The following is a 13,951-nucleotide window of genomic DNA, read 5'->3' as shown; positions in this document are numbered from 1 at the left end:
CACCTTAGTGCAGTATAAGAAGCACTCAATTAAAATATGATGCAACGAAGCTGCTGTGCCAGAAGCACCAAAAATTTATAGGTCCTTTCCCTGTAGGTGTGGGTACGAATGCTATGAAAATGTGAAATTCTTAATCTTAATAATGTAACAATGGACATTCCAGGTTGAAACATCAACATTATTATGAAAATGATAGATTGCTACTCGCCATAACGATGACATGTTGAGTGGCAATGAGGCACAAAGAAAAGACTGTTACACATTGAGCTTTCAACCAAAGCCTCAGAAAGGAAACAGATACACATTCACACAAGCAACCGCATCTCATGCACATACGCTAGCCAGCAAAAAGCTTGATGTGTAACAGTCTTTTCATTCTGCTTGTCTGCAATGCAACCTGTCATCTTTACTTTACAGTGAATAGTAATCTATCCTTTTCATAATATTCTTAATAAGGTAACCACTTTCCATCAGAAAGATGTCTACCAGGTCTTTGTAGTTGGCTTCACTTGGCGTAGCTTCATGTGTTGTATCAACAGCCACTCTCCTGCTGGCACATGACCTTCTCCTGAACAGTAACGGTATGGCACACTGCATCACAGAAAGTTCTTCATTGGCATTTCTGGCTGTTGCATTAGCTTGTCACATGCCCTAGTACCCATCAGAACAGTATGTCCTTCCCTTGCATCTCTAATATCACAAGGTTTTCTTTGGTGTTCCAGATCACTTTGTTAGTACAATTATTGATTTTTCTGAAAGTGCCTTCAGGAACGCAATGAGATCTGCATCAAATACCGTAAATGTCTTTGGAAGACAGAGCTAAAAACACTGTAGGGAAAACAGTTGAGCCTCTGACTGCCTCTCCTTGGTTGGAAGCATCATATTTCTTGTACTCTAGTTAAATTTTAAAACAACATGGACATCATTAACAGCCAAGCTGGATATTTATTCCAACTTTGGTTAAAGCATTCATGCCATAATGCCACAGACAGACTTTTAAGCTGCTCCTTTCCTTGGACCCCAAAGAACTTTGTTACTGCATTAAAGCTCATCAGATTATGTGCAAGTAACAAGTCAAATTTATAATCTGGGGTAGAGGGAATAATCTCATTTTAAATGCATGTTGCAACAAAAGAAATTTTTACTAGATAGGGGGTAGTAGCTTAACTGTTTTGTTATATATGCTGGGTATGAGGCTTCATTCAAGTTTCTTCTATTCTAGCTAACACACTCGTGGTGAAATTTATCTAAAACTTTCAGATTAAAATGCTGTGGTGTGGCATAAGTAGCACAGATGTCCTCTAGGTGGGACTGTACAAATGCCTTATAAAGCAACAGGAAGACCTTATCCCACCCAAGACCTTGCATTAAAAAATTCAAAATATTTAGTGTTTTCAGAGATTTTGATTTTATATTTATTAGCTATGGCAACTAATTTAAGTTTTTAATCAAACATGAGGTTCAAGAGCTAACTTCTCCTTTAAAACTAAGAACAGTACTTCTTGGCTGCGAATCCAATTTACATAATGTGAAGGACACTCAAACAACCTAAAATCAAAGATGGTACAATAGTCTATATTAAACTGAGTGACAGTCCAAATCCGCAATAGCTATTTATTGTATTTTCACAGTATGATGACCAGTTTCATATCCTGGAGGTATATCTTCAGGTCATATAAAACTAATATTTCATGTGCCATGACTCCAAGATGCAAGTGCACATAAAAACATGTCATGTTGTTTATGTGCACATACACCAAATTCTTTAGCTGTGGTTGCCCGACCTATAATGTTATTTATAATTTAAATGTATTGTAAAGATAATGTGCATAGTTTAGAACTGACATGCACAGATCTTGTGTTGCAGAATTTACAACTTGACTTTCGTGCCCAGCTTTCCGACTTCATCAACTCCTGCAGTTGGCAAACAGTAGTTAAGAAGCTGAAAGCAGAACAAAAATTCCCCCAACAAACATCATTACTTTGAGTAAACAACATATTATCCACTCAATATTGATAGCATTGTCTGACCCAATAAGACTGCAATGTAATGGGCTGGTAGCCAGGAAATAATCAATAATTTATTTGTCACAACATTATGAAAAGGATAGTTGCTACTCACCATATAGCGGAGATGCAGTCACAGACAGGCACAGCAAAGAGATTGTCATAAAATAATGAGTTTTTGGCCAAAAAGGTCTTTGTCGAAAACACACACACACACACACACACACACACAAAGCCGCAGTCTCTGGCACAGTTGTGCCTACCTGTGACTCAGCATCTCTGCTATATGGTGAGTAGCAACTATCCTTTTCATAATATCATTACATTCCATCCTAGATTTACCATTATTAGTTACAGTGCATTTTACATGTATCTATACCTTCTGAACCCAGACTGGAAGAGAGTTGGTAGCCTCATGGGCTCAAGGAATGATATTAAGAGGCTGTTTATAATGTGCTCAAATTTCTTCCTAATGCAACTGTTGAGAGCCCTGAAATGATAGCTACCTAGGTTTGCACAGCGGTATTTGGCTTCCTGTGAATTTACCAAACTGAAATTCAGATAGCATTACATATCAACTATTTACTGTATCAATCTACATTACTGTGAACAGTGTGGTCATGAGAACACTATTCACCATTACAGAATGCTGAGGTTGTCCTGCCATTATTATTAATTCTTTTCGCTGGCTCCCACACTTTAGCAAAAGGGGTTTTATGAACTACTACTGTGATTTGCTTTTATTCTTCTTCATTACATCCACTGCTTTTGCCATCTGAAACACTAACTGGTCATTGTGTAATGGGCTGTATAGGAATCTGCACAGAAGTATCCACCTATACCTGATCACCAAGAGGCATTAATCATTCCACAAGAATGTACCTGATGACATTAGAATGAATGTTTCAACAGGCTGATGGGTCAGAGTCATATCTGGTATATATCAATTTTGGTGGCTTCCTTTTGGCTGGTGATATGCCTGGCAATTTAATTCTGGTGAGAAACAGACACTTGAATGCAACTATATAACTATATTCTGTTTTACAACACTGGCTAGGATAGGAAAATTACGAGATGGATCAATGACGGAGGACAATGCTATTAATTTGACCTAAAATACTGATATTTTTTGGTAGAAGGAACCTTTTCATCCTTCAGCCCAAGGCACATACTTGTATACGCAGAGAGCATTATTGCACATGATGGGCATAGAGTGCTACTGCACACAGTGGACGCTGAAGTGTCTGAGGAGAAAAATGGGTGAGGGAGTTGACTCGTAAGTTGCAACATCAATAGGATTATGAGGTAGAGGATACAGTGAACAGACCATACTCAGGAGAGTGTTCTTGGAGCCACTCTGTAGCAATTCTGGACGTATGTGGTGTTGTCAGACTAGAACTGCCCAAGTCCGTTGGAAAGCATAATGGACATGAATGGATGCAGGTGATCAGACAAGATGCTTACATGTGTGTCACCTGTCAGAGTTTAATCTAGACATGTCAGGGGCCCCATATCACTCCAACTGCATACACCATTACAGAGCCTCCACCGGCCTGAACAGTCCCCTGCTGACATGCAGGATCCATAGATTCATGAGGTTGTCTCCATATCCGTACACATCTATCCGCTCAATATAATTTGAAATGAGACTTGTCCATCCAGGCAAAATGTTTCCAGTCATCAACAGTCCAATGTTGGTAATGACGGGCCAAGGCGAGGCATATAGCTTTATGTTGTGCAGTCGTCAAGGGTACACGAGTGGGCCTTAGGCTCCAAAAGCCCATATCAATGATGTTTCGCTGAATGGTTCACATGCTGACACTTGTTGATGGCCTAGCACTGAAATCTGTAGCAATTTGCAGAAGGGTTGCACTTCTGTCACATTGAACGACTCTCTTCAGTTGTCATTGTCCTTTTCTTGCAGGAGCTTCTTCCGGCTGCAGCGATGTCAGAGATTTGATGTTTTACCAGGTTCCTGATAGTCACGATATATTTGTGAAATGGTCACATGGGAAAATCCCTATTCATTGCTAGCTCGGAGACGCTGTGTCCCATTGCTCGTGCGCCAACTATAACACCACATTCAAACTCACTTATATCTTGATAACATGCCATTGCAGCAGCAGTAACCAATCCAACAACTGCGTCATACACTTGTCGTCTTATCAACTGCAGTGCCGTATTCTGCCTGTTTACATATCTCGGTATTTGAATATGCATGCCTATACCAGTTTCTTTGGCACTTCAGTGTAGGAGGAACAGACTGAGTGCTGTAAGATGATTCTCACTTCACCCTCAACTCTGTTTCCTTGCAGGTCATCCACTCTGTGCAGATTGGTATCTGATGTTTTAAAATGGGTTTATGGAAAAGATATCCAAGCATCCCATGTGCCAATGGATTCACTTCAGCTTCACAAGTTTCAAAATCATTTACATTTTGGTGAAGTACGAGAAACATTCATCAAAGAGGATATTTCTTTCCCCCAATATCTATTCTGCAGCTAGTATTTTGGATGGGAAGTAAAGGTTACAATGGGCTCTTTAGTTCATAGTTCATGCACATCGGAGTCAAGTTCAAACATTTTGTCTGAAGGTTTTGCCACCCTTTCCTCTGACTGTACCTTGTTCTTTCTTAAAAATTTCTGCCTTAATTCCGGTGATGTGGGCCACAGAGGAGACACCTTACTGCTTTGTTCCTCAGATTTTATGTTAACGGCAACCTGCTGGGCATTAACAGCAACCTCTTTGACTCCTGGTTTGTGCAGGGTCATTCCTTTAGTACACATGCACTTACAAACATAAGTGTCTGCGTTAATTTCTGTTACCTGTTTTTCATGAAACATTTACTTCTATTGTTGCTTTTCTTGCAGCTGACACAAATGACACATGAAAGGGAGAGGTTACAGAACCTCGTATTCCATTTCTGATCCAATGTACAGTGTTTATTTTGCAAATTTATTAAATTTTTCTTTCTGTTAGTACACAAGACAAGTCCTACTCCAAATATGGTGTGCGTTTGAGCAGCACATGCATGTTTCTGGGGAGGAATACGATCCTACTTTGCGGATGTCTTTCTTCCATCCTCCACATCTTATCTCTGAAGGTGTGTAACAGGGTACGGGTTTTTGTACATAAGATATTACTACCACACAGAAATATCCAACCTCAATGTGTTCAGAAGGTATTGGTGAAATTAATGTAAAAATGAATACAGGAAGTTTTCTGTAACTTCTCAATTTATTTCATTATGTTCTTTACCTCAATGATACCTCCTATTTTCCAACCCCTTTGCAACATAGTTTTATACATACACATAACATTGCTGCCACTTAAAACATCCTTATCATAGTTCAAGGTGTAGTAATTCTTGATTAGTATGAGATATTGGCCGAGATTCTTGTTCTGCAATAAATGGTCCCTTTTTGGGCTTTAGCAGTTTCTTTAGGGGGTGTCATTTTGAAGTCATTTGATACATTTCAGAATAGCAGTTTTATCTTTCAACAATTCATGGACACAGGAGGAGTATAACATTTCAAATGACTCTTTCTCTCTCTTTATTAATATATACATATTTTAGTACTGTTGTGGCCTGTTACTAGCATTGGACGTTAATCTAGTTCAATCATCATCTGGAGGACTATCAGACAAGCCCTGTGTTGTGAGTTTTCATTTGTTGTTTGTTTGGATCCATACATAGTCTCACAAGATGTTGGGGAAATACACATCAACTTGGATATAGATTTGCATATCTGAGCCAGCTTTTTACAAATGTGGCGTGACAGTTGGTTTTCCAGGAAATCTTTTCCTACAGGAACACCATTACATTCAAGCTTACAATTTACTCCACATCTGTTCCACAGACAGGGTTCAGTTATATCGGTTTGTGATTCCATGTATCTGATCTCTTACAATTGGAAGTAATGCCTCCCTATTATAATCATCAGAGACTGATGCTGAATGAAACTTTTTTTAATTTTTATTATTATTATTATTATTTTTTAATACTCGAATTAGGAAAGCTGCTGATTCACTTCAAAATGCAGCAGGCTACCTTGCAGAGCCTGAGACCTCATACATTTACAGTAATTTAAACTTAAACTTTTTTCAATACTTCTGGTGATTATTTCAGCAGCAGCTATAGTAGTAGTAGTTGTCATAGTAGTAGAAGTAGTAGCAGCAGCAGTTTAGATTAAGCACATGGTGTATTGCATGGACCCAAAGAATGTAGATTCTTATTGACATGGGACATATCAGAAAGGTATCGTATAGAATATATTTATTACATGCTTAAATTCAATGTTCATTCCACATATCTTTGGTAAAGTGGTCCTCAGGAGAGACAATGCGGGGGAGGGGGGGGGGGGTGCCAAGTGCAGGCAGCATGGATTGCTAATGAATAGCGTTGTGTTATGTTCAGCAATGAGTTGCATTTCTGTACTAGCCCCGATGAGCATCGTCAGGTCCCATTTTTCCGACATTTTGAAGAGGCACATTGTGTTACTCCTTGTGTCATGGTGTGAGGAGCCATGAAGAATGACTTCAGGTCACAGCTGGTAGTGAATGAAAGAAACTCCGATGGCACAACGGTACATCGTAGATATCCTGAGGCCTCATGTGTTATATCTTGTATGTATCATGGTGCCATTTTTAAACAGGGCATTGCCCATACACACATGGCAAACATCACTATGAACTGTCAGCCTGATGTTGAGGAACTGCTGTGGCCAGCAAGATCCAGAATGTCCCCTATAGAACACGTATGGGAGCAGCATGCATGAAAACTCCATCTCAGAATATCAAGGACTGGTTACTAGAGTTGTGCACCAGCTTACCCAGGAGAGTATATAATGGCTTTATGTCATCCTTCCCAAGTGAATCAGTACATGAATCCAAGCCAGACGGTTGCAACATCTTACTGATAAGTGCGTTCATACTGACTCAATATTGTAATCAACGAAATAACATCACATTCCCTCTCAATGCACGAAGTTTCATTTTGTTTTCTCCTCCACTTCTGCGTGCTTCCATTTTTTTGTTGTTGGGCAGTGTATGTAAATTAAGCACGCAAAATAATTATAAGGCATTGATAACCAAAAACTTTCAAAAAAACATTACAACACATATTTAACTAATCGTAATATTATATAGACATCTAATGCTGTTAAGCTGTAAAACAGACTGTTCTTATCACTGTTACTGAATTTGTGAACTACAGGAGTTGGACAAAAACATGGAAACACTGCAAGAAACACATTCTTGAACATAAATGTAGATGCTAGCCAAGCCTGCAGGTTGTGCTGTTGTATTTGACAACGTCCTCAATATGTTGCAAGTGTCAATTATGGTCAGCATTGTGTTCTTTGTAGTTACGAGTGCATTATGTCGAAGCTAAGTAAATTCGAAAGTAGGCAAATTACTGGTGCTATATGGTGGGGTCTTCTGTAACCAAGGTAGCCATAGTGTTCGCTGTTTTAAGCAGCACCATATCGAAGATTTATGCCACACACAGGGAAAGCAGAAAAACGTCATTTGCTAAGTCACAATGTTGATGAAAGCGTGTATTGAGTGATCATGATAGACAGTCACTGAAGGGGATTGTGACAAAGAATAGAAGGAAAAATGATGCAAAAGTTACTGAAGAACTGAATGCTGCAATTGCGAACCCTTTCAGCACCCAAACAACATGAAGGGATCTCCATAAGCAGAGAATTGCAGTGTGAGCTGGAATTCCAAAACCACTCATAAGTGATGTAAATATCTGTAACAGGAAAATGTGGTGCTGAAGCCATACAACTTGGGCTATGGAGCAATGGAAGAAATTAATTTGGTTGGAAGAGTCTTGTTGCACACCATTTCCCACATCCTGCCGAGTTTACATCCCAAGAGTGAAATATGGTGTGTGCTTGGTGATAATTTGGGCAGCTGCATCATAGTATTCTGTGGGACATGTCGTCATTCTGCAAGGTCTCATTACTGCCAAGGATTATGTGGTCATTTTGGCTAATCAGGTCCATTCCATCGTACAAAGTTTTTCTACAATGGTGATGCTCTGTTCCAAGATGGCAGGACCCACGTTCATACAGGTCACATCGTCCACGATTGGTTTTGTGAGCACGAGGATGAATGTCACATCTTCCCTGGCCACAAGTCACCACCATAGATATAAATATTGTTGAGCCTTTGTGATCTACTTTGGAGAGAAGGGTGCATGATCACTATCCATCTCAATCATTGTTACCTGAACACTTTCCTCTATTTTGCAAAAAGAATGGTATAACATTGCCTTGAGAACCATGCTGTACCTATACTTATCCATTCTGAGATGACTGGAAGCTGTTTTGAAGGCCAATGGTTTCCTACACCGTATTAGGCAAGGTAGTGTGTTGTGTTTTTGGTGTTTTCATATTTTTGTTCACCCACTGTATTTGGTTGGGAAAAAAGGGATAATAATTAATGGCAAATTCCATTAAGCAATAAATACCTGAAGTACGAAAAGTTAGAATGCCCAGTTCTTTAACACGTTTCCACACTATGATGTTGAATTCAGACCACAGTTTCCACTTTGCAACTTTGGACATTGGGACAACTTAGCATGGCTTACAGAGTAAACCCTAAATTATTATACACACCACATGACATTACGGAATGAAATTGCGTGGGAGTATGCCAGCATTTTCATTTTATGTTGAACATGTCTCACAGAACTAGCATTATAAATAATGATTTGATACAGCTTTTTAGCGGCTCTATAGTATGCTCTTCTCAACAGAGTTTACCGTCACTCTGAAGACCCATAGAGGTATCTGCACCATCGTGCCATAAGCTGTGGCGGCGCGCGCCTCCTGGCCCGCTTTTAGTGTGAGGGCGCCACAGTGGAACATGTGGTCCCAGCGGCCAATAGCGGCATCCTCGATAGCATACTTAAGCGCCTGCTTTGCGCTCAGCCAGCAGTCTAACATCGTGTTGTGTCTCAGGACATATCGTCTCAGACAGCGTATTGACTCCGCGTTTCTATTCCAGTGGACGTGGTTGTCTTGTTTGGTTCGTTACTCTGTTGTCTGTTCTTGTTGTGTCGTAAGGTCCTCCGTTGGTCGTGTCCATCCTCTCCCGTTGTGTTGTTGTTTGCAGGCCGCTCCGCAGGTCCCGCCACGTTTCTGTCACTACTACTCTGCAACCGTTCCGGTCGCCGTTACAACAAAGATCTTAAAACTTTCAACTTATTATAGCCAAGTCTTCTTATTTTATGCATTTACTGAATGGAAATCTGTTATAGGTTCTGAACTACATATAATAAGTATTTTCAAACCATTAAGTACTGTCTATCAAAATTTCCATTACTAGTTCTTTCTAACACTGCAGTTTCAATATTTGTGTCATCTGTATATAAAGCAAACTTAGCAACTGTCAGTGCACCTAGTGAAACGTCAGTAATACACACAGGATGGAACTTGGAGACAGAAACATGTAATTACTTTCCAACCATGGGTAGAAGCTTAATTCATGGGCTTTTTCATCTTGGCAACCTTTGTTTCCTTTTAGAAAGGTAGCATTTACAGGTTCATTTAATAAGCATGAAAGCATCACAGAGATGCTCGAGCAACTCCAGTGGCAGACAATGCAAGGGAGGCATTCTGCATCACAGTATGGTCTACTGTTAGAGAGCATACATTCCTACAAGTGTCAACCAACATATTGCTTCCTCCAATGTACGTCTTGCAGATTTGAGTCAACACAGGGACTTAACAGCAATCAATCTTCTCAAGAACTCTAAGTGACTGGAACAAGAATAGGGGGAAGTGACACTAGTACACAAAGTAGTCTCTGACACACACCATTAAGGTAGTTTGCGTAATATAGACGTAGACTGCCTGTGGTGCCATAATGTTCTAATTTATTAAGAGACTGTTGTGAGCCATGCAGTCAAATGCCTTTAGAAAGTATCAGTCTCACTGAATGTGCAACCGACTTCTCAACACTGAAACTCTCCAGAAAGTAAAAAAAAAAAAAAATATCTGGACATTATTTGTGATCAGATGGTTAAGAAGATGCTTATACATAATATCTTCTAAAACTCTGGAGCATACTATCAAAAGTAAAACTGGATGATGGTATTTCTTTATCCTCTTTCTTGTGTAGAGGTTTAACTTCAGCATATTCTAGTCAATCAGGGAATTTTCAGTGATAACTGGTCAAAAGTTTTAGCAAAAAAATTACTAGGCACAACTACATAGCTGACTGACTTGTGAGGGCAGCTACTTAGATCTGATGAAAAACACACCTGAACTAGTTTGATTCAGTTAACACAAATGAGGGGATAAGTGATCACAATGTTGTTGTAACATCAATGACTATATCTACATTTACACTCAGGAAATCACTGTGAAGTGTATGGCAGAGGGTAATTCACATTTTACCACATATTAGGAGTTCCTCCTGTTCCATTTGCATATCTAGCATGGGAAGAAATTACTCCTTACATGCATCTGTGCACATCATAATTAGTCTAATCTTGTATTCACAACCCCTATGAGAGTGATACATAGGAGGTAATATTGGGTCTAGAAACTTTGTAAGCAGGCTTTTGCAGGATAGACAGCATCCATCTTCAAGCATCTATGGGTTCAAGTTTTACTGAATTTCCATAAAACACATATCTGACCACTCATGCTGCTCTTCATTGTATGAGTTCAATATCACCACTTAGCCCTACTTGGTATGTATCCAACACACTTGAGCAATATTCTAGGGTTGGTCAGTGAAATGTTTGGTAAGTAATCCTCATTGTAGACTTATTGTATTTTCCCAATATTCAACAAATGAACTCAAGTCTACTCCCCCCTTACCTAAAACTTTCCATAGCTCAAGAAACTGTTTCACCCTGGAATTTGTACCTGATTCCAATTGTGCCACACTGATATGTATTTTTGTATTTAGTGAAGCACAAAGTTTTTGCTTTCTGAACATTTCAAGTAAGTTATCAATCTTTGCGCCACTGAAATCGCATCAAGATCTGACTGAATATTCATGTGGTTCTTTTCAGATACAAGGTCTACTTCATGATAGATAACTGCTTCATCAGCAAAAAGACTGAGGTTACAACTAATATTGCCTTCCAGGTTATAAATATACAATATGGACAACAATAGTCCCAATATACCTCCCTAGGGCACACCAGAAGTTACTTGTACATTTATTGAAGGCTCTCCATCCAGTAACATGCTGGTTGCTCCCTACCAATAAATTCTCAATCCAGTCACAAATTTAAAGTTCTCTCTTAAGATGTGATACTATGTCTCTGGAGGTGTTTACAGGAAGGCTGAGAAAGATGAGTAAATATTTGAGCTTAGCATGTGTGACAATAAAGCCACTGCAGATTATCTGAGCAGTCAAAATCAAAAATACACCTCTGGGATTGAAAATGTTGAATATTTGTATGAATTGGAAAAATTCAAGATTACTGTACACTGCTCTTTAGATAGGTAAGAGCTGAACAAAGTTGTAGGGGATATAAAATACTGATCACGGTTCAATAGGCTAGTTAGAAAATTGCTATCACAGTATAGAGGAACTCGTGGCAGATTTCAATGATGCCAAAACCTTAGTCAAACAGAAGCCAACCAAAATGAGGAAAAAGAGGGGACTTTGTAAAGTACCCAATGAATCTAAGTAAAATCCTATACATTGATCTAATGAAAATGATGATTCAGTCTTATGTAAAAGTAGCTGAAGATGAAAGTCGTATATCCAATCACTTGCATCAAAATGGAATATGACACAACGCCTATTGTAGTGAGTTCTGTCTTGCAAATTAGTTTAATTGGGGAAGATTGTGAGAGGCTTCCTCTTTTCAATAGTCACTTGCACAGCATAATGATAGATACTGAGATATGTGACTGCAGAATACCAATCACTCGACAGGGGAAGGGTGCCTGGACCTGATGAGATATCTCTCAGATTCTCCACAGATGATGTGAAAGCACTTGCTCACTTTCTACTAGCACTGAAACAACAAAGAACTCCACGTGATTGGAAAAAGGTGCATACCAATCCCATTTTCAAGGTTCATCATGCTGGTATATGTAACTATAAGAGAATTTCACTGATGCCATTCTGTTGGAGAATTATGGAATACATTTTATTTTCACATATAGATCTTTATGAAGACCAAAGGTTTCCTCTGCAGAAATCAAAATGTATTCCAAAAACAGAGGCTGTGTGAAACTCAACTAACTCTGTCAGTCCAGAAGATGGACAAGACATTAATTGGAGTGCAGAGGTTGAAGCAACCTCCAACATTTTTCCAGGGTCATTCGACATAGTGCCACACTGTCGACTAGTGAACAAAATAAGAGATTATGGAATCAAGAACACATCTGTGATAGGATCAATGACTTTCTAGCAAATAGAACTAGGCATGTCATTCTGAACAAGCAGAAATTATCAGAAAAAATATGTTCTGGATTACTCCAGAGAAGTCAGCCAATTGGGGCGTCGCGTGCTCACTTTCAAGCGGCCTGCCAGGGGCGGTGTTACCTAACGAGTGCTTTGTTTGGTTAGCAGAAACTTGAATTCGTGAGTGCAACGACCTTATTGGCTAACTTCAATGCTAAATAACTTGGAAACGGTGCAACGTATCGCATTTTTTCTTAACATTTATGTCTCAGTACAATCTGCCCTACAACACCACGACAAGCGTTTCAGACATTTTCTGACCACCCTGAGTGTGTGTGTGATGATGAGGGTTACATTGCCAGTTTTGTAAGGCTCTTCTGGGCAATGCAGTCATTTATTGGAAAGTAAAAGTGATAGATTTTATATGCAGAAGACTGACTGACAGACTATTGCAGCAACTGGAAGTTCAGTCTCAATATAAACAAATTTAAAGCACAACATATAAATGGGCAGCCAGATCCATTACAATTTGATTACATAATTGTTGATTATTTACTGACACAGACAACTAATAAATATCTCTGAATAGAAATGTAAAGTGATGTTATGTGGAATAACCCATCAGCTTACTAAACCACTCATTTGTCTTCTCAAATACTGCTTGTCAGTCTTGGACCCTTATTAGGTACAATGAACAGAAAAGACACGAAGAAGAATAGCGCCTTTCATTACTGACTCATTTGATGTGTGTGAGAGCATCACAGAGAGGTTTCCTGTTAAAATTCTGCGACTTTTCCTGAGGCATAACAGAGTCACTCACACAGATCTCGTGAAATAAACACAACTGCAAACTTTGAGAACAAGTTTACATGGAAGGTTACTAACTTTTGCTTATTCGATACACCATTGCTCAACTCATAACAATACTCCTTAACTAATTTTGCTATTATTATAAGAACTGCATTTATTATTTCATTTTAAAAGTTTTATAGTGGTTGTTACGTTTTACTCATGAAGTGGATGTCGTATCAATGTCACTGAAGGTATTTACAGAGGCTGATCTCAGATATTCCTGGACATTACTTACTGAACCTGACAAACCCATAATATCACCTACCAGAAATAAGTTAACATTACACCACACTGCCCACATTGATTATCTATTACTGATGTTGTAGAGGAGGCAGCAGGTATGACACTGAAATTAGGGAACTGGCCGCAAAACAGAGAAAAATTAATTTGCTGCTTTATTCTGCATCTCATATTTTGATGATGAAGTTTTTGACTGGAATTTAAATATAACAAGAAATGTCATTCTTAAAAGTGTCTTCTATGCCATGATAAGTTACTGAATCTGTTGAAAGATTCTAATACTGCACAAAAATATGATTCTTGTTCAATTCTGTTATAATTACACTCTGATGTATGCTTTTCCTTTTATAATACCAACTGTAAGATACCTAAACAGTAGAGGTACTGTATGCTTAATCCATTATATTTCTGATGAATGAAACATTTTCAATTATGTAACTGTTGAGTTTAACTACAAAAT

The 13,951-nt window shown here is 38.8% G+C and overlaps 1 protein-coding gene across 5 annotated transcripts in view; it reads right to left on the bottom strand.

Annotated features, from left to right (window-relative positions):
• LOC126470106 (rho GTPase-activating protein 190) overlaps positions 1–13,951 on the bottom strand; it is a 293,491-nt gene that overhangs the window by 118,231 nt on the left and 161,309 nt on the right. The window lies entirely within an intron of this gene.

This window comes from Schistocerca serialis, chromosome 3 (assembly GCF_023864345.2).
Source record: "Schistocerca serialis cubense isolate TAMUIC-IGC-003099 chromosome 3, iqSchSeri2.2, whole genome shotgun sequence".
NCBI classification, from domain to species: Eukaryota; Metazoa; Arthropoda; class Insecta; order Orthoptera; family Acrididae; genus Schistocerca; species Schistocerca serialis.
Note: the sequence above shows the minus strand (reverse complement) of the source record. Positions and strands in the feature narration are given on the sequence as shown.